General features: G+C 46.8%; 1 pseudogene; it reads left to right on the plus strand.

Annotated features, from left to right (window-relative positions):
- Window positions 1-10588: 10588 nt before the first annotated feature.
- On the plus strand, window positions 10589-17183 carry LOC103592646 (annotated as a pseudogene).
- Window positions 17184-22770: the final 5587 nt, after the last annotated feature.

The following is a 22770-nucleotide window of genomic DNA, read 5'->3' on the forward strand; positions in this document are numbered from 1 at the left end:
GGGAGCCTGTGTATCTCATCTCCATGTGGTAATAAGTGTTTCAGCAGGTCATCAGGGAGCTTGATATTTGTCGTGCAGGATTGGGAAGCACAGGTAGCTGAGGCCTAACCAAAGCACTCTTGTTCAAAGGTTCATAGTTTCCTTCGGCAGGTGTAACATCTGTAATAGGAAGTCTGCCTGGTACCCAAGAGGTTCTGTCCAAGAGGAAGCCTGCTAGGGTGAGGACATCCTAAGAAGAGGGTCTGTGCACATCAGGAGGGGTGCAGTCAAAGGGTGTCAGGAGGGGGGGGTCTCTCTCTTCCCTACTCTTTACTCCATCTGTTTTGATCCTGTAGGTATGAGGACTGGGTGAATAAACAGAAAGCTCCTAGTGAGGAGAAACACATCTGGACAAGTAAAGAGAGATGGCCCATGTCCTCTCCCTAGCAGACAGCAGCCAACCCTTTGCTGGGCCCCAACTGATGGAGACTTACCTATGAATGATTATTGAAAAGTCTTACCTATGAATGATTATTGAAAGCATGACTAATGCATTAGACTGGATATGTAAAGTTATTGAATGGAAACTATGTTTTCCATTTTAATGATTGCAAGACTTTTTACTACCTAAGAACGATCAGAAAAGTTATGAGGCCTGCCTGATATTTTTCTAGGGGCAGGGAAAAGATATTTCAGCAAGTCTAAAGAGATTGGGGAAAAATTTATGATTACATATCAGGAGTCCTGCTTTCAGTATACTGGTTGGATTAATAAAGGATTGGGCTGTAGCTGGGAGGACAATATTCCACTACCTGGGAGTTTGTGACCTCATAGTGGCCCATGGCCTGGAGAGATCTCCATGGCCTGCAGCACCTTCCCTTAAAGAGATGGAATCCTGTCTGGATGGACATATTTTTCCAAAAGGTGGTGCCCAGGGTCCAGAAAGGAAGTCAGCAACTGACCACGTGAGGTCTGCAGGAGCTCCAGGCCACATCCCTGCATCAGGAATGACTGTGCTGGAGATTTTGTTGTATCTGTTCATCCTCCTCTTCCTCTTCTTACTGCTCTTCTGTTAATGAGTCTTTCGGCAGCAATAGGCTGAGGCTCCTGCAGGCTGGGATTGAGGCCTGATGGAAGCCTTGGCTAGCCCAGCCCCCCAGAGCTTCTCAGACAGGATGGGCTCTTTCTGAGCTGCCCCATGGCTGTGTCTTGTCCTGTTTGGGGGTCTCCAGCAGCCTCCAGCCTCACTGGATATCCTGGCATACTGAGATAAGACAGGGGGTCTTGCCACCATTGTCAGCTCCCACCCAGGTCTCAGCATCTCCTTTTCTCTGGGTCCCCTAGCTGGATTCTTCAACCTCCACACCTTTTCTGTTGTTAGTTTTGCTTCTGGTTCACTTTTATCCTGTACTGAAGACCACTGGCTCTCGACAAGAGATCAATATGGTGCTCAACAAAGGTATAAATGGCTCAGTCCTCTGCCCTGAGGACAGGCATGAGCAGAGGTGACCCTCTCCCTTGGAAAGCTGGGCCCTGGGGAGCTGGAGTCCTAGCTAAAGACTCAGAACCTCAGCCAGTGACATTGGACTTGCCTTCTATCCATGGTGGACAATCCTAGGAAATCAAACTACTTGACTAATGAAACTGAATGGTCTTAGCTAATTAACTTACACTTCCCTGAACAACTTTGGGCCTTCCTTGCTAAATAACTGAGATATTTCTGGCTAATTACATTTTTCTGGCTTGAAAATTTTAATTTTTTTTTTTTTGAATACTTAGGCATTCCAGGATAATGATACTGAACTTTGGTTCACTATCTTTCATCGTGGTGGTGAAACTGACCACATCAGTTCCTCACTCTTAAGGCCTTGGGTTTTCCTAACTTAGGGCATTGGACATCCCTGGCTAGTTTTCTGGGCATTCTAGGATAACAATAGAAGAAAATCTCTATGATTTCACCATTATGTATGATATTGGATGATGGTTTAAGATGTATATTCTATTTCTATAATTTTAAGAATTTTTAAAAATTTTTAATGGATATTAAATTTTATCAAATATTTACTGATTGTGATGATAACTACAATTTTTTAAACTAGCTTACTATAAGCCAACAACTGTGCAAAGCACTTATGGTACTGTGTTTCAATTTATTATTTTATTTATTTTTTTTGAATTTTTAGGTGCGGTAAAATACACACATCATAAAATTTACTATCTTAAATCCATTTTTAAGTGTATATAGTTCAGTAGTAAGTACATTCACATGGTTGGGCAACCAATCTCCAGAACTCTTTTCATCTTGCAAAACTGAAACTCTATATCCATTAAACAACAGCTCTCCATTCCTCTCTCCCCCGAACCCCTGGCAACCACCATTCTACTTTTTATCTCTGTGGATTTGACTGTGCTAGTCATCACATGGAAGTGGAATCACACAGTATTTGTCTGTTTGTGACTGGCCTATTTCACTTAGCATAATTTCTCAGAGTTCATCCGTGTTGTAGCATGTGTCAGAATTTCCTTTCTTTTTAAGGCTAAAGATATTCCACTGTTCGTATGTACCACATTTTTAAATCCATTTATCTGTAGGTAGGCTCTTGGGTCGCTTCCATCTTTGGGCTATTATGAATAATGCTGCTATGAATATGGGTGTACAAACATCTCTTTGAGGTCCTGCTTTCAGTTGTTTTGGGTTTATACTGATAAGCAGGATTGCTGGATCATACGGTAACTCTATTTTTAATTTGTTGATGAACCACCATACTATTTTCCATAGCAGCTGCACCATTTTGAATATGTTATCTATTTTAAAGTTGAAAAACTGAGGTTCGGAAAAATTAAGGATCTTAGTAATATGGCTAAGATGTGGTAGAGAAAAATTTTAAGTACATTGTTGTACTAGTTTTCTAAGGCTGCCATAACAAAGTATTGCAAACGGTTTGGCTTAAAAGAACAGAAACGTATTCTACCACTATTCTGAAGGCTAGAAGTCTGAAACCAAGGTGTCCGCAGGGTCATTCTCCGTCTGACACTGTGGATAGAACCCGTCCTTGCCCCTTGCTAGTTTCTGGTGGTGGCCATCAATCCTTGGCGTTCCCTGGTTTGCAGCTACATCACCCCATTCTCTGCCTCTGTAGTCACGTGGCCTTCTCCCTGAATGTCTCTCCTCTCCTTGCTCATAAAGACATCAGTGCTGTTGGATTAAGGGCCCTCCCTACTGCAGTATGAACTCATCTTAATTTACATCTTAATTACACCTACAGAGACCCTGTTTCCAAATAAGGTCACATTCATTGGTACCATGTGTTAGGATTTCAACATAACTTTTTGGGGGGCACAATTCAACCTATAATATCTGTCTTGCTCCAGACTCTGTGACATTTACCACATTTTTGACCTCCTTATGTGATGTACTTCTAGACCTCCTAATATAAAATCATGCTTGTGTTCATGGAACCAAGTTTACTTGATGTTGGTGGATTACTATGTTAGGCTATAAGCTTGGAGGAAGGCAGACAGCATGGGTTTGTTTCATTCATTTCTTTACCTCCCTGTCATTATACCAGAAGAAAAAAAATGGTTGTTAGAAAACTGGTATAGGGCCGGCCCAGTGGCGCACTGGATAGTGCGCCGCCGCTTGGGAAGCGCGGCGGCGCTCCCGCCCGAGGGTTCGGATCCCACATACAGACCGGTTCCCGCTCACTGGCTGAGCGAGGCGCGGGGGCAGCGCCGAGGGTTGCGATCCCGTTGCCGGTCCCCGGTCCGGTGCGGGGGCAACACTGAGGGTTGCGATCCATTGCCGGACACGGAAAAAGACGAAAGACAAAAAAAAAAAAAAAGAAAAGAAAACTGGTATAATGCCAAGGGGAAAGGTTCAGATACCTGCTCCAGGCAGCCACCAAAAAAAAAAAAAAAAAAGAAAAGAAAACTGGTATAATGCCAAGGGGAAAGGTTCAGATACCTGCTCCAGGCAGCCACCAAAAAAAAAAAAAAAAAAGAAAAGAAAACTGGTATAATGCCAAGGGGAAAGGTTCAGATACCTGCTCCAGGCAGCCACCAAAAAAAAAAAAAAGAAAGAAAAAAAGAAAAGAAAAGGGGTATAGCTTTTCAAGTGCCTTTATGGGGAAAAATCATTAACTGAACAGTTGTTTGGGAAGTTGTTTGGGTAGTAGTTTTTTTCATTCCTTTTTCAATTTCCTGCAGAATCAGGCTTTGGTAGACATCTGTTCGGCACACCCTCTTCTATTTCTGAGCTCTGTGCATAGTGTCACATAGAGTAGAGATGCTCAATTATCATGCATTAAATGAATAGATGAATAGAACACTCATAGGCTCAGCAGTGCCCCCACCACTTTTTGTTGCTACTGCTCTGTCTTGATGACCAATAGCTCCACATAGCTGGTGGCCTTTTCCTCCCCCTACAACCTCTTCAAGCCCCCCATGCCCATTCCTGAGAGAGCTGTGGTCCAGGCTGACCTAATTGCCAGCCTGCCCTTGCCTGGGTAGGCTCTGAACACATCATCTCCAGGAAAAAAGATCCACTTCAAACATATACCCCTTCTAGTGCTTGCAGAGAGTATGTCTGCAGTTTTGTTTTGTTTTTGACATCAGCAGGCAAATAAGGGCTCGGGCTTTGAGAATAGACTGTTGTCTGACTGCCATGAACAAAGGCTGTCACAACACATTTATTTTGAGAGTTCAGCATGCTGCCCTGTTTGCTGGAATCCCTTATTAGGTAGGCAAGTGTCACAGACAGGAAAGTCAATCTGGGTAAGCAAAATGCACACAGTGCCTCATGCTACAGTCAAACCCTCAGTGTAATTCCTTAATAACTGGCCATTTGGGGAAAGTTAAGGAAAATACTCAGGCTTTTCAATAGTGTGTGTGGTGACAGAAACCTGACTTATGCTACAAAAGAAATACATTATTGGAAAACCTATGTAATCAAACAAGGAGAAGGGCAGAGGTCAAACTGGGCCTCTAAGACAACAAACACCAGTACTGGAATTTCTTCCCTATCCTGCATCCCTGCCTCTGTGTGTGTGTGTGAATTTCTTTTTTTTTTTTTTTTCCTTTTTGTCTTTTCTCGTGTCCGGCAACGGATCGCAACCCTCAGTGTCACGCCCGTACCGGACCGGGACCGGCAATGGGATCGCAACCCTCGGTGTTGCGCCCGCACCTCGCTCAGCCAGTGAGCGGCCGGTCTGTATGTGGGATCCGAACCCTCGGCAGGAGCACCACCACACTCCCAAGCGGCGCACTGTAGCAGTGCGCCACCGGGCCAGCCCAGTGTGTGTGTGTGAATTTCTGACTTCATAATCACTCTAGTTTCTTGCATATGGTGAAGGACATGTGTCAGGTTTACCTTGGGGCACATCTCCATCCATCTGCCATTGAGGATAGGCAGGAGTACCACATATGGTTGTGCAGGTTGTGCGCTGCACAACCCATGGGAACACTTTTTACATCAGAGTCTGTGGTTGAGAAACAGAGATGCTGAGTATGCTTGGCCAAGCTGATGCCATTGGAAGCACTTGACTTAAAAGAAAGGTATTTTCCTGGTACATCCTTCTCTGGTACAGCAGGATAACCCTATTTAAACCATCTAATCCTTAAATGACAGATCCTTCTGATAAAGACCCTTGAGAATATCTTGAAGGGTAACAGTTCGGGGGAATTTTTGTTTCAAGCTAGTTGAGGTCAAGCAGAAGACCTTAATTAAACCTGCAACAGTGAAATCTGTGCAGGGACATTAGAAAAAGAAAAAGGTTTGTAAGCAGTGGGGGGCTTTCTGAGAAACTCAGCCCTTAGCTCCACAACATTTCACACTCTAGCTCTCGATTCTCGAACTTACTTCCCAGGCCGGAGGAGAGGTGCTTCCTTCCACCCTTTTTACAGCTCTTGGAGGAGTCACCATTTCTGAGGTCACTCAACTAACTTGTCTCGTGTGTGGACTGGGAGGTGTGGAGCATGCATAGGTCACTCCTCAGGGTCCCTGTGGTTCACCTCTGCTTGGGATGCTCAGCTGAGTCCCTGCTCCTTCCTGGGTAGGCTCACCTGGCAGGGCCTGTCCAGTGAGGTAGTGGGGGGGGTGCTGCAACAATGGTGAAAGGAAGGGGGAGCAGTGATCAGGTACCTGCAGGTGGTCGCATATGGGATGGGACCTCCATCCAGCTGTTGCCATTGATAAAAATGCAACTGATTTCCATCTGCCCAGCTCTGGTGTCCACCCCTCCCTGTGGTGGCCTCAGAAGGCATTCACAGGGCAGCAGCACTCTTCCTGTCTTTCAACGTCACTGGGGCCAAGGCTGTTTCCACCTGAAGTTTGCTAATATATTTTTAGGATGTTTACATCTACATTCACAAGTGAATTGGCCTGTAATTTACTTTTCTTTTATTGACCTTATCTAGTTTGGGGATCATGGTTATTATGTGAAGTGAGGGCTATTTCCTCTTTTTCTATTATCTGGGAGATGTTGCGTAAGGGTGAAATAAACTGCTTTTTAAAAAGCTTTGTAGAACTTACCTATAAGACACCTGGGTGTGATGTTCTCTTTGAGGAAAGATTGTTGATTACTGATTCAATTTTTGTTAATGTCATAGGATTTTCCAGATTTTCTATTTTTCCTTTAAGCAATTTTGTTAAATATTTTCCAGGAGCATATTGATTTTACCTAAGTTTGAAGTTTTACGGACAAAAAGTCAAACATTGCTCTCTAACTTTTTACTTTGTGCTCTGATTGTACTATGCCCCCTTTCTCATTCCTAAAATTGTTGGGCTATGTTGCTTTAAATTTGGCTATGCTCATTTTCTGCCATTTTACTTTATGCTTTTGTTGTTTTATTAGTTTAATTTTATTTGGATCAGTTCAGTTGTCCTTTTTCTCATTTTTTAAAGCCGCCAGGAGCCAAGAGCAGACTGAGAGATGAGGAATTTACATTTCAGAATTGTGAGCCCTTTTCCCATTGGTACCATGAGCATATCTCTTTCTTCTCTTATATCAGCACTTAAAGATCATCTATTACAGGCCATGCAATAATACGTAAAGATACTACCCCATCCAATTCCTAACTTTTTCATGTACCAATACATGTATCCACCCCCCCAATCGTTTCCCCCACTTCAGCTTAAGGGTCTTCCTCTTCCTTTCTTTCCCTGAACACCTTCCCATTGCCCCTCTCTGTTCGAGTCCTTCAAAAACCCACTGAGGCAAACCACCTCCAAGAAGCCATCTTTCTTTGTAAATCCTATGGTGATAACTATATACACATAACGTTGTGCTTACTCATACGTGTGGTTGTCAATTACAATTCACCTGGTTAGTGAAATATTACCTCTTCTATGTATGGCTCATGCTCCATGATCCTCAGCAGTAGTCAATCCTGTCCTAGAGACCAAATAGTCCTTGAAATACGCAGCCTGGCTTTTGTCAAGAGGCCAAGCTGAGACAGGCCAAGCAACAAAGCAACAGCCCACAATGCCTCAGAGGTTTAAAAGTGTTAGCACCAAAGAAGCCAAGTGTGTGAAAAGCACCATGGTTTCCAAGGGTGGGGATGGACGCTCCAAATACAGAAAACACTCTTCTGCAGTTCTTCTCACTGTGCTATCAATGACCAAGACACCAGTGATCAGTTTCAAATTCAGGTACAGAAAAGAGCAGAGGGTGAGCCAGGAGGGAGGCTGATGCCATTGGCCAGTGTTACAGAGAGAAGCCTGGTGAGCACAGAGCCCCAGCAACTGCCATCCTGTCCTCCAAACCCCACAAAATCTCTCAGCCTGGAGGAATTAAAGGGAAAACACTTCTAGTAAAACAGAGGGAAAATCTTTGCACTGAAGATCAGAATCATAGTTATAGTAACAGGGACAACAACAACTATAGAAATTCCTTTCTACCACAGCTTTGTTTTCAGATAAGTAAACAGAGATAGATAGTGGCAGAGGAGGAGTGGGACCCAGGAGTCTCTGATGCCTAAATCTACCTACTTTCTGTGACAACATGCTGCTGCCAAAGCTCCATAGATGTCCCCATAACTCCCCTAGGTAGCTCTCATTACCCACATAGACTCTGGGGGTGCCTCCCCTGCAGCAGCCACTGAAGGCATGTAGCAAGGAGAGAGATCAGATCCAGATAGAGGTTCAGCAGGGGGAAACTGAGGACCAATGGGTCAGCACCTTCACCTCCCCTCATGTCATGGCCAAAAGCCCCAGAAAACATGCACACAACTTTATGCAAGGAACAAACACTCTAGAGGATGGATCACAGATTTTACTCGAGGACCCTGGGTCCAGTGGCAACTCCCATGGAGGCTCAGCTCACAGGGGACTTGACACCAACAGACAAGAAGCCGTGAATGGGCACCCGACCCAAGGTAGGCCCAGGAAAACTGATCAGCACCGGGTTGCTGGATAGTAAGCATTCCACGGAAGTTCACTGTCATTATTACCTGAACAGATACAATATTTTCTCATGAAAAGGAAAAGCAGTTGACTTTAAAGAGGAAGACAGCGGATGGTATAAGGCAGGATGGTCAATATGATAGGGGTAAAGGATGTTGAGGTCAGGTTCATGGGAGTATGCCCTGCTAGCTGGCCTGGCAGGGATGCTAGCAGGAGGAGGGCCTCAAGTTGTCACCTGCTGCTGTGTAAGGGCTTTGTTCATAGATCCCTTGATTATATTCTGCTCTGCCCACATCTTTACTGCTCTGGTCCTTACCATCTCAATCAAATGCAAAAGCAAAAATCTGTCCCTGGCGGGCCCATCCCACACCAAGTAGTTTCGCATGGCAGGACTCAAGCCAGGCTCTGATGAACTGTGACAATGGAGCAAGAGCACTTCCAAAGGGAGGAAACAGAGCGGAATCTTTCTCACCCCCAGGCAGCTTGGCTTGCTCAAGGTAGTTTTTCTTTCCCTTGACACAATATAATGTGATGAGCATTATCACAGCCATGGAGATCTCCCTTTTTTCTCTTTCCTTTGTTGGGCTATGTCATTGGCTCTACAGTTACTGAACACCAAACACTTGGCAAACCAAGAAGCAAGACTCAGACACAGCCTTCAAGATCCTCAAGGAGTGTGGAAGAAAGAGGCCAGAAAACCAATCATTACAATGAGATGTGATACTTCTCATATCTCATGGGCCAAGGAGGGGAAAGGGGTTGTGGGGGTGGCAGGAAAGGCTTCTAGGATGTAAGATTTTGATTGAAGGTTGATTCCACTCATGGTTCCACAACTAGTCTTCAAACTCCTTCATGACTTAATGCTTTCTCACACTCAAGATATAAATACAAAGAAGAAAGTATAATTTTTCCCAGCTTGGATTCCAAGCCCAACCCTTTGTCAGGGGAAGAGAGGACACCATGATCGACATTCCCAGAAAGACTGAACTCAACAGGAATAGTGGTACCACAAGAAAATCACAATCTGTCTTAGTTTGTTCAAACTGCTATAGCAAAAATTACCGTATATTGAGTGGCTTAATCAACAAACATTTATTTATCACAGTTCTGAAGGCTAGGAAGTCCAAGATCAAGGTGCCTTCAGATTTGGTGTCCAGTGAGGGCCTACTTCCTGCTTCATAGACTGACATCTTGCCTTGTCCTTCTGTCATTATTACCTGAACAGACACAGTATTTTCTTATGAAAAGGAAAAGCAGTTGACTCTAAGAGGGAGAAGGTAGAAGACAGAAGGTAGAAGAAGGCTCTCTAGGGACTATTATAAGGACACTGTTCACCAGGGCTCGAACCTCATGACTTCATCTAATCCTAATTATATTATGAAGACCTCACCTCCTAATACCATCATGTTAGGGGGTACGGCTTCAACATATGAATTTGCGTGTGGCGGACACAAGCATTCAGTCCATAACAATTGGTATAATGATTAAATGGATCAAAATTCCTGAAATATTGTGTGTGCTCAAAAAATATTAGTTATTATTTAACATATAGTTTTACTCCTCTGCAGCGCTGATGGGAGGCATTGCAAAGAGTACTATGAAAAACATTGTTGACCTGCTTCCATGAACTTAATATCTTCATATTGTTTTACTTTTTACATACACTCCTGAATGTAATCTGCTAATCATCTGTGACTCATTGCTTCTTTTCCATCATGTTTTAGATTAAATGTCATTTCCTCAGAGAGGCCCTGCTATCCACCCTGGCTAAATAAGTCATCGCTGTTATTTCGTATACCACCCTGATCATTTCTTTTGTAGCACTTATTATGATTTTCAGTTATTGCATTAACTGGTTCACTTATTATTCCTACTAAAAGTTAACCAACATAAAGTCAGAAATCATGTTGTCTTCTTCGTTATATTTCCAATGCTTATATGGAAGTAGTTGATCAGTAGATTTTCTGAATGGAAGGACCTCTAGATGAATAGACTGATGAGAAGATGAATATATAGATAGGAGAATATATAGATAGGAGAGTGGATGGGTGAATATCCTGGATGGATATTTAGATGGATGAGAAGACAGAAGGATGGATGAATTGGATGGATGAGGAAGCTGATGGTCCATAAGTATTTTCTGGATAAGTGGATGGGTGGATGGATGGGTGGGTGGAATGATGGACAGATGAAGGGATGCTTGGTTGGATGGAGGACATTAGTGATGGGTTAGAATTTCGGCTCCGCTCCACCAGGGGGCGAGGGAGGGCCGTTGGCGCAGGTTCGGCCCCGGGGAGGCGCCGCTCTAGGCTGCAGCTTACGCCCCCAGCCGCATTTCCGCCTACGCTGAGCCGGTGGGAAGAGCTTCCCCAGGGTGCGGCCGGGTCCTGCGTGGCCCCACACTTTCCCGCCCGGTGCTCTCTGTCCCGCCGTCGTCAGTCCCGGCGCCCTGGTGCGTCACTGAAGGGTCACGCTCAGGGTGTCATCTGCGCAGGAACCCCAGGCGGCCTCCAAGGCCGGGGCTGCGTCTCCCCGATCAGGGGAAACTGAGGCCCGGGGCAGAGAGAGCCGGCCGGAGGTCAGCGCCGGAGCGCAGGTCCGTCCCATTCTGCCGGGGTTCGCGTGTCCTCGGGAAAGATACCGTCGGGTGAGCCGCGCCCTCGGCCGACGCGGGGCTGAGCTGGCCCCGGGCGTACGTCAGACCCCTTGTCCGCCCAGCCCCCCGGCGGGAAGGCTTAGTGCCCGTCAGTGACAGGAACAGGGCCCGCTGTGAGCCCGGGCTGAGGGGCGCCAGAGCCCGGTGGCTTGCATAGCCCCGTCCCCGATCTCTGTGATCGTCGGTGTTTGAAGCCCCCCGATGCCACTTGTCGGTCGTCTCCAAGGTGTCGGTCATTGTGCTGTCAGGCCCCGTCCCGTCTACTGGGTATGGGTCTTTCGGGGTTCGCGTGTCCTCAGGAAAGATACCGTCGGGTGAGCCGCGCCCTCGGCCGACGCGGGGCTGAGCTGGCCCCGGGCGGACGTCAGACCCCCTGTCCGCCCAGACCCCCGGCGGGAAGGCTTAGTGCCCGTCAGTGACAGGAACAGGGCCCGCTGTGAGCCCGGGCTGAGGGGCTCCAGAGCCCCGTGGCTTGCATAGCCCCGTCCCCTATCTCTGTGACCGTCGGTGTTTGAAGCCCCCCGATGCCACTTGTCGGTCGTCTCCAAGGTGTCGGTCATTGTGCCACGTCCTGAGGACAGTTAACTCGTTTTCCCCTCGATAACCTTTAAAGCGAGTGTTAAAACTCCCATTTTACGGCCGAGGTTTAGATGGAGGACGCTCCCAGGGCCCCACAGGGCAGAGTCTGGGCTCCCGTCCCGGTGCTCGCACTAAAGCCCTTCCCCGTGGTTTTCCCCCGCGCAGGCCTCGCGAGCTCTGCGTTTCCCCGTGGTTTTCCCCCGCACAGGCCTCGCGGGCTCTGCGGGTCTCCTGCAGAAGATGGAAACTCTCCCTGGGACGGCTTCGCTGGTTCAGCACCGGCCAGCGCCCCCTTGTCGCCTGCGGGACGCCTGCAGGACCCTGATCCACACTCCCTGCTGGGCTCCCACTGTCCAGGGGGTGAGGATGTCCCCTGGGTAAGTGCCGCTGCTCACGAGCACCTTGAACACTGGGTCGGGGTGCCTTCCTGGCCGGCACCAGCAGAGGAGATGGAGATGGGGCTCAGCCGGGTCCTGAGAACTGGCTGGCAAAGCCCTTGTGCAGAAGGAAGCCTGATGCAGGAGATGGGGGGTCTGGGTTTGGGGTAGGAGAGACCCGAGGTTAGATCCTGGCTAAGTTGCTTCATTCTCCTGAGTTTTACTTTCTGTAAAGTAGGGAAACCGCAAAAGCTCTGTGAGGACAGAGACCTTGACTGTTTTTCTAGTTTTTGAACCCACGGTGCCTGGATACTTAATGAGAACTAAGTCATTTTTACCAGTTTTTCTTGTGGATTCTCTTGATGGGGGCAGATGGCTTCTTTACATGATAGCACTCAGGATCCTGGGCTTCGCTGGGCAATTCCCCCCTCCCTGGGTTAACATGTTAGTGGGAACTAACGTGCTAACATGGATCTCTGTTCCCGGCTCATTTGCCCGTTTTTGCCCCTGTATTCGAAAGTGATCATGGGCTTACCGTGCCCTGGTCATTGATAGTGCAGGGAGAGGAATTGCTGAAAGCATTTCCCCGTGTTTGGGGGTCCACTCCTATCCCTTCCAAACTCTGGAGCTTTCCCACACCTCCTTTTCACCACCTTTTAGATGCCTCTAGTGTCTGGTGTGTGGCTTATTAAGTGTTCCCTGTGTGAGGCTCAGTGCTGGTGTCTGAGGCTTTAACACAGGAGTATGAAGAATGGGTTTTGTCTCAAGGTACTAGGGGATGGTTGTGGAGCCACTAAGTGGGTTATTTCTCATGATGGGCTCTCTTCCCCTCCCCTTCCAGGTCCTCAGCCATCAGAGTTCCTGGGTGTGATGTAGTCTGGGTAGTGGATTGACATATGATGACACTAACATACTTTGTGGAAATTGTTGCTTTTCTTGTTTTTTTTTTGCCTGTCTCTTCTGATCTTGAGGTCAGTGTCTGAGTCTCACCTCTCCTTCATCTTAGTGCCTGGCTGGCATTCATTAGCTGTATGACAAATGAAAAACAGGAAAGAACCATCTTTCTAAGGGGGCATGGCTCCTCCCATTGTAGAGGATCAGGGAAAGACTGCTTGTGAGCAAGCCAGCCGATGGGAGTTGAGGGTGCTTTTTCTATGTACCCTTCCTCTTGAAATTGTTCTTCCTCCTTAGCCAGGATTTATTCATTTGAGGTCAGTTGGCATGAGATGGATCCCAGTCCACAAGGGGAGGAGTTTCCCCATTGCCTGTGGTTATGGTGGCAGGAACCAGAGCAGTGATGAAGTAGCATGAAGCTGGTGTAAATGAAACTGGATCTTACCTTCGCAGGCGGACTGGAGGCACTCCTGCCCCATTGTCTTCCCTGTTCATGCCAGGCACTGCCTGTTCATTGCCGCACACTCCCAAACCTGTCCTGGATTCCACATCCTGTTCAGGATATAGCTTCTGGAACCTCAGTTTCATCGGAGTTTGCACAAAAGATGATCTGAAAGGCCCTCGCTGCCACAGATGATCTCTTGTCTCCTATGGAATTATCAACTTCTTTCCTTGTTCACAAGAAAATGATGTGGGTTAATGATAACAGCCCACATGTGTGAAACAGCTAGCTACTGCGCCAGATAATCTCCATGTGATTACCAGGTCAAGTTTGACCAGGTGACATCTAGGTGGCTCATCCGGGGCTTCTTGTTTATTGCAGAGGAGGCAGCTCGGTACAGAGGGACCCATGAGAGGTGTCTCCATCCTGCCAGGAAGCAGCTGGACCACAGTGCTCCTGAGGTGAGGTCTGTCTTCTGGAGAGCTGGGATTTTGTGTCCTACAAGGGTGCATGCCTGTTGCCCAGGCATTATGTAGTCTGGGAAGTAGATAGAGATGAGACGAGGGTGGCTTCTCCTGGTCCCCACTTTTACCCTTTCTGGGGCATTTGAGAATGCATCTGGTTTCCCTTGATGGGCTGGTTTGGGTTCTGAGAGTTTGGGAATCCCTTCTTTGCATTGGTCTCAGCAGCAGAATGTCAGGATCGAAAGCAGGAAGGATTTTGGTATGAAATCTACTTTTGCCAAGGTCTCAGTCACTTCACTGCCACCTGCTAGCTTTGGGACCTTCTCTAATCTTTGCTTTCCTCATTTCGAAAGCAGTACAATGAGGTGATTTTTCATAGGATCACAGAGTCCCTTTCTTCCACCAACCTAAGAACTCCATCAGTTTTCTTCCAGAGGTGTCTTCCCTTTGCCTGTCCTCCTCTGCCCCTGCATTCAGAAGTGATCACGGGCTCCCCATATCTTGGTCATTGGTAGTGCAGTCAGAGGAAATATGGAAAGAGTTGCCCTGTGTTTGGAGGATCCACCTCCTTGCCTTCCAGTTCCAGGAGCTTTTCCCATACTTATGTTTCTCAACTCTGCACATACCTCAGGCCTCCAGGGCATCAGGGGCTGCCACATGTGTGTGACTATCATTATTGGGGCTTTCACTTCCTGCCCCCTGCTGTTGGAAACCAAGGTATGTGTGTTGCTTAAGTTCCCCTTGTTGAGCACCAGATTCGCTGCCAGTCAGCCATGGCACACTGCCACATACTTGGCCTTGGCTTCCTTTTTAGCCTATTGCTTATTAACTACATATTAATCAGCGTTGGCCATCTGCCATAGATCCTCTTGTCTCCCTCTTTAGGGTTAACTACTTTCTTTTTCATGAGGAAATGATGTGTTTGCTCAGGAAATAATACCATCAACATTTGTGGAGTGCTTACTGTCTGGTAACTACCATGCTGAGTCCTTTCTTGGTACCTACCATGCCCTACCTCTCTGGGTGTTGGTAAGCCAGTACTTATTCAAGGCTTCTTGTCTGTTGCAGATGAGTCCACAGTGTGCTGGGGCACCATGGGCATTGTCAGGAACATTCTAGACCTCAGAGTCCTTGAGGTAAGATCTCTGGTCCATTATCTGGAGTATTAGTTCCTTGCTTCTAATACAGTCCTGTGCATGTTCACAGGGGGTTTGAGTGATGATGTAGAGGAGCTGAGATGAAGGTGACACCATAGGTCCCCAGATCTGGTGCCCAACCCAGGCAACCTAGATCACATGTGACCCTTCACATGCCTTCAGTGGCTGCTGCGGGGAAAGAACTGCAGGGTCCCACTGGGTAATGAGAAGTCTCCAAGCTATCTGCCCTCCCTCCCTTCCTGAGCATTAGCAGCAGCATGTTATAATGGAAAATAGGTGGATGTAGGCATCAAGGACTGTGGTCCCTTCTGCCACTATTTCAGTCAAGGACCAATTGGGAACTTAATTTTCTTCATTTGAAAAATAAAGTTTCACTGTGCTGGCCAGCCACCGAAAAAAGAAAAAAAGTTGTGATGGAAGTGACTTCTGTTATACTCAAGACCCCATGATTCCTATCATTATCAACCCTAGTATTTTTTTTTTTTTTTTAGTGTTTTTTGGGGGGGGTTTTGGTGGCTAGCCAGTATGGGGATCCGAACCCTTGACTTTGGTGTTATTAACACTGCATTCTAACCAAATGGTCTAACTGGACAGCCTTTTTTCATTGTTTTTGCCTTAAATGACTTCTCGTTAATTCCTTGTGGCAGGGAAGTTCTATTGGGTTTTTGCAGGACAGAAGGGCCACTATTGGGGTCCTGTGCTTGGCTTGGTTGTTTTCCTGGACTCAACATATTCCACAGGCTGCTGGCATCTGCTTCTCTTACTGGATCTCTCCCTGCCCTTATATGCACCTGCATTCAAAAGTGATCATGGGCTGCCTGTGCTCTGGTCATCAATAATGCAGGGAGAGGAAATGCTGAAAGCCGTTTCCCGTGTTTGAAGGGTTCACACCGGTCCCTTTCAAATGCTGGCGCTTTCACACACTCCTTCTTCTCTCCTGCCAACACCTTCCCTTCTGAAGCATTGCAGGCTTCTGTGTGAGAGTCAGTGATGGGAGACGTTTTAGCTTGGCCTCCTGTTGCCAGAGACCAGGCTATGTCTGGGTCAAAGTTTACATACTTAAGGGGGTGGAAGGAGCCAGGATGAATTATGTATAAGGAATAAGTGTGATGTCGGGTGGTGTACAGTCATTGCCTTTTTGAAGGTCATGAGCCTGGGCAGGCCTATGAAAGAGTGAGATGTCATGATGGGCAGTGGGCAGGCATTCTAGGGAGGGAGTGGGGGGCAACATGAGGAAGACTTTGACACTGGGATGAGCTGGAACTCCCAGTCCCAGTGGGGAGACAGATGTTCAGGCAGATAATGACAGCAGAGAGGGATGGTTGCTGGGTTGATCCTTCACTCCCGGCAAGGCACAGTGGGACCTCAGCAGGAGGAACCCTGAGTGAGCTGTACCCATTACACATCTGCTCAGTTGCCCTGCAAGGGGCGGTTTTAGACTTTTAAGACAGTTTTCATTTTGTCTGTTCTCTGGAAGCATTGAGATTCCTTTTTGAGATGCACTTGGTGTCAAAAAAACTGGCAGCTCATACCTGATTAATTGGGGGCGTTCTTGATGTCAGCCTGAAGAAAGGTGCGATAACACTGGGGACCAAGTACTGGTAGTAACCCCTGCTCTGTGGCCTCCTGATCACTCTAGGGATGCTGCCTTGCATCTGGAGATTGTTGAAGGGAGCCCCAAGGGACAAAGGCACTGACTCTCAAGATAACGACCTGGAGACCCAGTGCCCCTGGACAGCCCTCCTCATGGCGAGTTAATGCCAAGAAGCTGAGTCGGCCTGCATTTCTCAGGTGGATATTCCAAGCTGCTGGCCTCATTTGACCTTCTCCTTTAGACTGTTTTGGGGTTGACCCTGGAGGCTAGCCTTGCAGAGAGCGAAGAGTGATGTTGCCACATGACACATTGCCAGACTTTCTTGCCCTGTTGCCTCAGCACAACATGGAACAACTTTTCACTTTGCATGAGCAGGACAGAGAGAAAGCTCTGCGACTCTGGAGAATTGGGGTCTAGAGATGGAGACACTTCAGCTGGCTCTGCCCTGCACCAGCAGTGCCACAGAGCACCATGGACTGGGAAGATGGCTTCCTTTTGTCCAGGCCAGATCATCCAGTGGCCAGCCTCTGTGTCCTCTTGCCTCCTCTGGGTGTAACTTTTTACAACCAAGAATTCCTGTTGCAGTTTTCTATGCTGTGCACCATTGTCCTCTCACCTGCCTAAGTGAATCTTGAAATGTACTCTGCTGCTTGTTCTTTGGCATTTGTTTGTTGGTTTTATCAATACATCTGTGTGCCAGCAAAGCTGGGTGTCCAGAAAGTGGGTCACAAGGGTAGATCTTCCGGTTCTCATTCATCGAGACTTTACACTTGGCACACTCCTAAGGCTTGACCTAGGGAGTGTGAGATGGGATGTAGGATTTGGACTAGAGTTGAACGATCCCAAGTGCATCTGGGGGCTCAGGTTTAGGAGAGAAGGGAACAGCTGGAATTGAGTTGTCTGGGGAACATTTAGAAGACAGGGTGATGATAGGGTTGGACTTGGGGACGGAGGCAGGAGGTGAAGTCCTTGAAGGCAGAAGTGTCCTGAGTTCAGGCGGTGAGAGTACACCCAGTAAATTTAGCGAGATGGTTTTGAGCAAAGGTGGGAGTGAGGGGTATAGGGAGCAGCTGCCCTTGGAGAACTCTGGGGATGTGGCAGGCAAATGCCAGGTGGTGGGGTTTCTATTACCACAAAGTAGACATGGTCTTTGGGGGTTATGTTCAGTAACAACGATCATAATGATGTGCTCATGTGTGCGTGTATCACCACCTGTGGGTCCATGTTACTCTGTCCTCATTTTCCAGGTATGGTCCACACAGAGGATCTCTCCCAAAGGCTGTGGTAGAAAGGGAAGAGTTGATTGGTCCATTCCTTCAATTGAAGTCGAAATCACCGTTACAGGCTGAGGTGGAAACGCTCTCAGGAACCTTGTTGGCCTCTGCCAGCAGGAAATGTTCTTGGGGGCTGAAGAGCACACTCTGCCAGCCATTTCCAGCAGAGATCCTTATTTCTGCATGACCTGCCTCCTTAATTCCTATCTAAGGACCAGCTGACATCTCCCCTCCCATCCTGCCCCAACCCCTCTCTGGCCAGTTTTATCCAACTGTGGTCTTTGGCCTTTTTGAGAAATGAACACATTTTCCACAACTAGGCCAAAATTTCCCCCTTTTCTGAGCCCACTGACTATTTTCAGTGAAGTTTTACTGTTGATTGGTGCCTTGACATTGGTAGACCTCTATCCTTAACAGCAGCTTCCCATCAGGTATTGGGAACTGACGATACCCCACTCTCCTCCCCTTTAGTTTCTTTTCTCTCTTACAGTTTTCTTGACCTACTGTCTCAGCCCCACAGTCTGGGAGTCCCTGCTGCACTGTTTATTCCATGTTCTTTGGGAGGGGACAGTGATGGAGTACTGGGAAAGAATGGAAGAGGCAAGATTGCAATGGTCTGATTACTTCCTGTGGCTTGGCCCATGGTTGCCAAAATTTCCTTCCTATTAAGCTGGTCTGGTTGATTTGTGGAGGGGTCCCTCATTTCTTGCCCTGTTTCCTTGCATCCTGCTGTGAAGGTCAATGAACTAATGTATTGGAAGCACTTAGCATAGCACTTGACACAGTAAGCACTCAGTAAAAGACAGAACCCATGACCTTGGTGTTATAAGGCTGTGCTCTAACTGAGCTAACCGGCCAACCTCATTTTCAAATTATGGATGATCATCATTGTTGGCCTAGCCTCTTAGGTCTTCCTTCCCCTGCCCTCTGCTACCCTTGCCCCACCTGAATTTCTGCCTCCAGCACAGACTTCCTGTTCTCCAGAGGAGACCTATGAGGCCCTCTTCACCCTACCTGTGACCAGCCTGAACACCCTTATCTCACATGGCACTCCCCACAAGCACCCTAGGCCCCAGCCACACTGCTATTTAAGGTTCCTTTTCCTGGCCTATGTGCCTGGAATGCTTCCTCCACCTCAGAGTCAGCCAACTCAGCTTGTGTCAGTTCCTTCAGGAAGCCTTTGCTGGCTAAGCCTCCACCCAGACTGGATTCACTGCCCCTCCTTTCTTTCATGCCAAGTATTAAGTATGTGCAGACACAATTCTAGGAACTGGTAAACAAAACAGGCAAAAGATCAAATTCCTGCTTCCATAGTACTTACATTTTAGAGGACAGGGACATACCATTAGCAAGAGAAAGTGCTATAATATGTAGAATGCTAGGGAAATGTTAAGGAAAAAAAATCATAAAGCAGGGAAACCAGATAGGAAGTCTGGGGCAATTGGGGAAGTGGCATTTTAAGTTGAATAGACAGGAAGGCCACACCTGGGAGGTGTGATTTGAGCAAAGTGAGGCTCTCGCCTCAGGGTGTTCACTGCAGCCTGTGCAGCCACCATCACAGCATAAACCAGGGATGATAGGAAGCTTCTGCTTGGATACAGGCCCCATGAACCAGGGAGTAACAGGAGTCAGGCCACTGCAGTGCCGCTCCTGATTATGAACATCTGCCAGGCTGTGGTGAGGGTGGCAGCCAAATCAAGCCAGGATTAACTAGGGTGTAGGCTGTGCAGGTCTAGAAGCCATGCTCTATACCCGTAAGTTCTGCATCCTTCTGGCACCCGACCACAGCTCAGTGGACTAGGGAAGCCCAGCAGATTTTCTTTTTGGGGAGTTCTGCGAATGAGGGGTCTTCAAAAAGTTCATGGAAAGATTCATATTCTCTTTTAATTCTGTTTTTCCAACAAATTTTTTTTTTAAAAAAAAAGATGACCAGTAAGGGGATCTCAACCCTTGGCTTGGTGTTGTGAGCACCATGCTCAGCCAGTGAGCCAACTGGCCATCCCTATGTAGGATCCGAACCCGTGGCCTTGGTGTTATCAGCACCGCACTCTCCCGAGTGAGCCACGGACCGTGCCCCAACAAACTTTTTGAAGTACCCTCATATGTCAGGGGCCTAAATAATTGGTTGCAGGAACAGAAACAGGAAGAGACAGAGTAATTGAGTCTTAACAGCAGTGCCCAGAGGTCCAGAGCATTGAGCTCCTGTTGTAGGCAAGAGAACTGTTTCTAGAACTCTTATAGGTGAGGTTCTAGAATTTTCCAATTTCCAAACCATATTTGTGCTCCACAAGGCCTGGCTGCAAGCAGCACTGAGACTCAGCCCTAGGCCCAGGGGTTCAACTTTCCCTGGATTTTTATAGGTGTGTCCACATGAACAAGATTCCTGTCTTCCCTTTTATTTTTTAATGAGAGAACTTACATTCACCACCTCTGTGGCCATTATTGGAAGGAGCAAAATGAGTCTCTGCTTATTACAGCCAAAAGGCATTCCAGCATAGTGCCTGACATGTGGAAGGTGCTCAGAATTTTGGGATGAGTAATGAGGCCCGTGACAATGTGCACCAGGAATAGCTCACACACACCCCTATGTCTCTGAGGCTACAACTGCCATGTCACCAGGATGCTCAACTTGGCATATATTGGGAGGCGGCCTGATGAAATCATTAAGAACCTGTCAAATTTTAATGTGGCCACTTAATTGCTATGGGGCCTGGAGCATGTTCTTTTGCCTCCCCGAACCTCAGTTTCTGGCTCTGTAATTCGACCATCAGAATAGCACTTACCCCAAATAGCAAGGATTAAATAAAATGATGCCTGTATTAAATGCATACCAGTACTTGCCTTATGCTGAGTGTTCAATAAATGTCAGCTATTTTTATTTGATGAGTATGTACAGCTTGTTGATAGTTAAAATGAAGAACAAATATAAAATGTCATTATGACAGATTCATCTGTTAAAGCGACACCATGAGTACAGTACTTTCTTGTTTGCTAATTTGCTAATATCCCAGTGGGGCCCATGTCAGTAATTGCTACCATTGATTGAACTTTTATTAAATGCCGTGAACTATATTAAGCCCATATTATAATGACCTCATTTAATCTTCACAATAACCCAATGAGGTAGATTTAATTTTATCCTCCATTTTACAAATAAGGAAACCAAGGATCAGAGAAATGAAGGGACCTGTCTCACACCTAATGAGTGGCTCAGCTGGTTTTCCATTTCCTGATGTATTAAGTAGCAAAAAAATGTTGCAGGCTGATTTCATAAATAGCATGAGCATATCAGGCTGTCAGATGCTTGTTTGTACTGGGAAACTGGAAATTAGGATATCTTACTCTTCCTTCCATCTGCTTCAAATTATTGCCAATTGTTCAGTCTTCCTAAAATATTCCCCATCAGTCTTGCCAGTTGAACTTGTGAACCTGACATGTATAAGGACAATAGCTGTGTTTCAGTTAACACCCATAATATCAAGTGTCCCTTCCATTACCGTTGTGTCTGAAGCAGGAGTCATCCCAGGTCTCCAGAGGAAGAAAACCTGAGAGCTTGAGGAAACCTGAGAACGGTATTACCCAGGTGGCCCAAGAACCAGGATTAGTGTCAAGAAGAGCCATGATCCTACCAGGAAGTCATTGCCTGGTACTGGAGGCTCTGGTGAAGCAGGTGATGGGAAATTTCACAGCAGATTCAAGTTGGGAGAATGGAGAGCTGGACAGAATGAAAGTTCATTTGTTCATCCAAAAAATATTTATTAAGCACTGTGCTGGGAATAGAGATACCATGATGAATAAGTTTCTGCCTTCCAGAGGATGGCATGCAAGTATGTAAATAATAAGTTCTCTTAATTCACGCTCCAGTATTTATGGAATAGTAACTGCGTGCTGGGCCTTGCTCTAAGCTGGACATACAGCTCTGAACAAAGCAGATGAGGGTTCTCATGGAGCTTATAGTACGGAACAGTGCTGTCCAATAGGAACATAATGTGAGCCATATATGTAATTTTAAAATGTCCTAGTAGCCACATTAGAGAAATGAAAAAAAGCAAGTGAAATAGATTTTAGTAATTTATTTAACCCTCTACAACAAAAAATATTGTCATTTCAACATGTAATCAATATTAAAAATTAACAAAATTTTTTCCCCAAACTAAATCTTTGAAATCTAGTGTATATTTTATACTTATAGTACACCTCAATTTAGACTAGCCACATTTAGAGTGCTCAGTAGCCACATGTGGCTGGTGGCTGCCTTATTGAACATTATAGATTTAGACAATAAGAGGTTCAAGGCTAATTGAAGGAAGTATTTCAATGACACTTCCTTTACAGGAAGCCTGCTGCGTCTTATAAGGGCTGAATGAAGCTGCTCCAGACTGGGTTCCCCGTTCTCTGCATATATCAGGTGTGCCTGATGAAATTCCACATCATGTTCCAGAGCCTTCTGGGGGCAAGATGCCAAGTTCTGGGTGTGCTTCTCCACCACAAGCCTGACTACTGGAGTTAACCTTAGTGTGCCCAGGGCTGTTCATTCAGTCAGTCACTACTTTTTTTTTTTTTTTTTTGTCTTTTTCCGTGTCCGGCAACGGATCGCAACCCTCAGTGTCGCCCCCGTACCGGACCGGGACCGGCAACGGGATCGCAACCCTCGGTGTTGCCCCCGCGCCTCGCTCAGCCAGTGAGCGGGAACCGGTCTGTATGTGGGATCCGAACCCTCAGCAGGAGCGCCTCCGCACTTCCCAAGCGGCGCACTAGCGCAGTGCGCCACTGGGCCGGCCCCAGTCACTACTTGTTTATTGAGCACCTACTAAGTGCCAGCCTGTGTGCTAAGCCCTTGGGAACACACATCAGTGAATGTAGACAGTTGTTAGCTCATAGTCTCATCAAGATAAGCAAATTACCTGCAAATGAAGAAATCATTAAAAACTGAGAAATGCCATGGACAAAAAG

Source organism: Galeopterus variegatus, unplaced genomic scaffold (assembly GCF_000696425.1).
Source record: "Galeopterus variegatus unplaced genomic scaffold, G_variegatus-3.0.2 Scaffold1189, whole genome shotgun sequence".
In the NCBI taxonomy this organism is placed as follows: domain Eukaryota; kingdom Metazoa; phylum Chordata; class Mammalia; order Dermoptera; family Cynocephalidae; genus Galeopterus; species Galeopterus variegatus.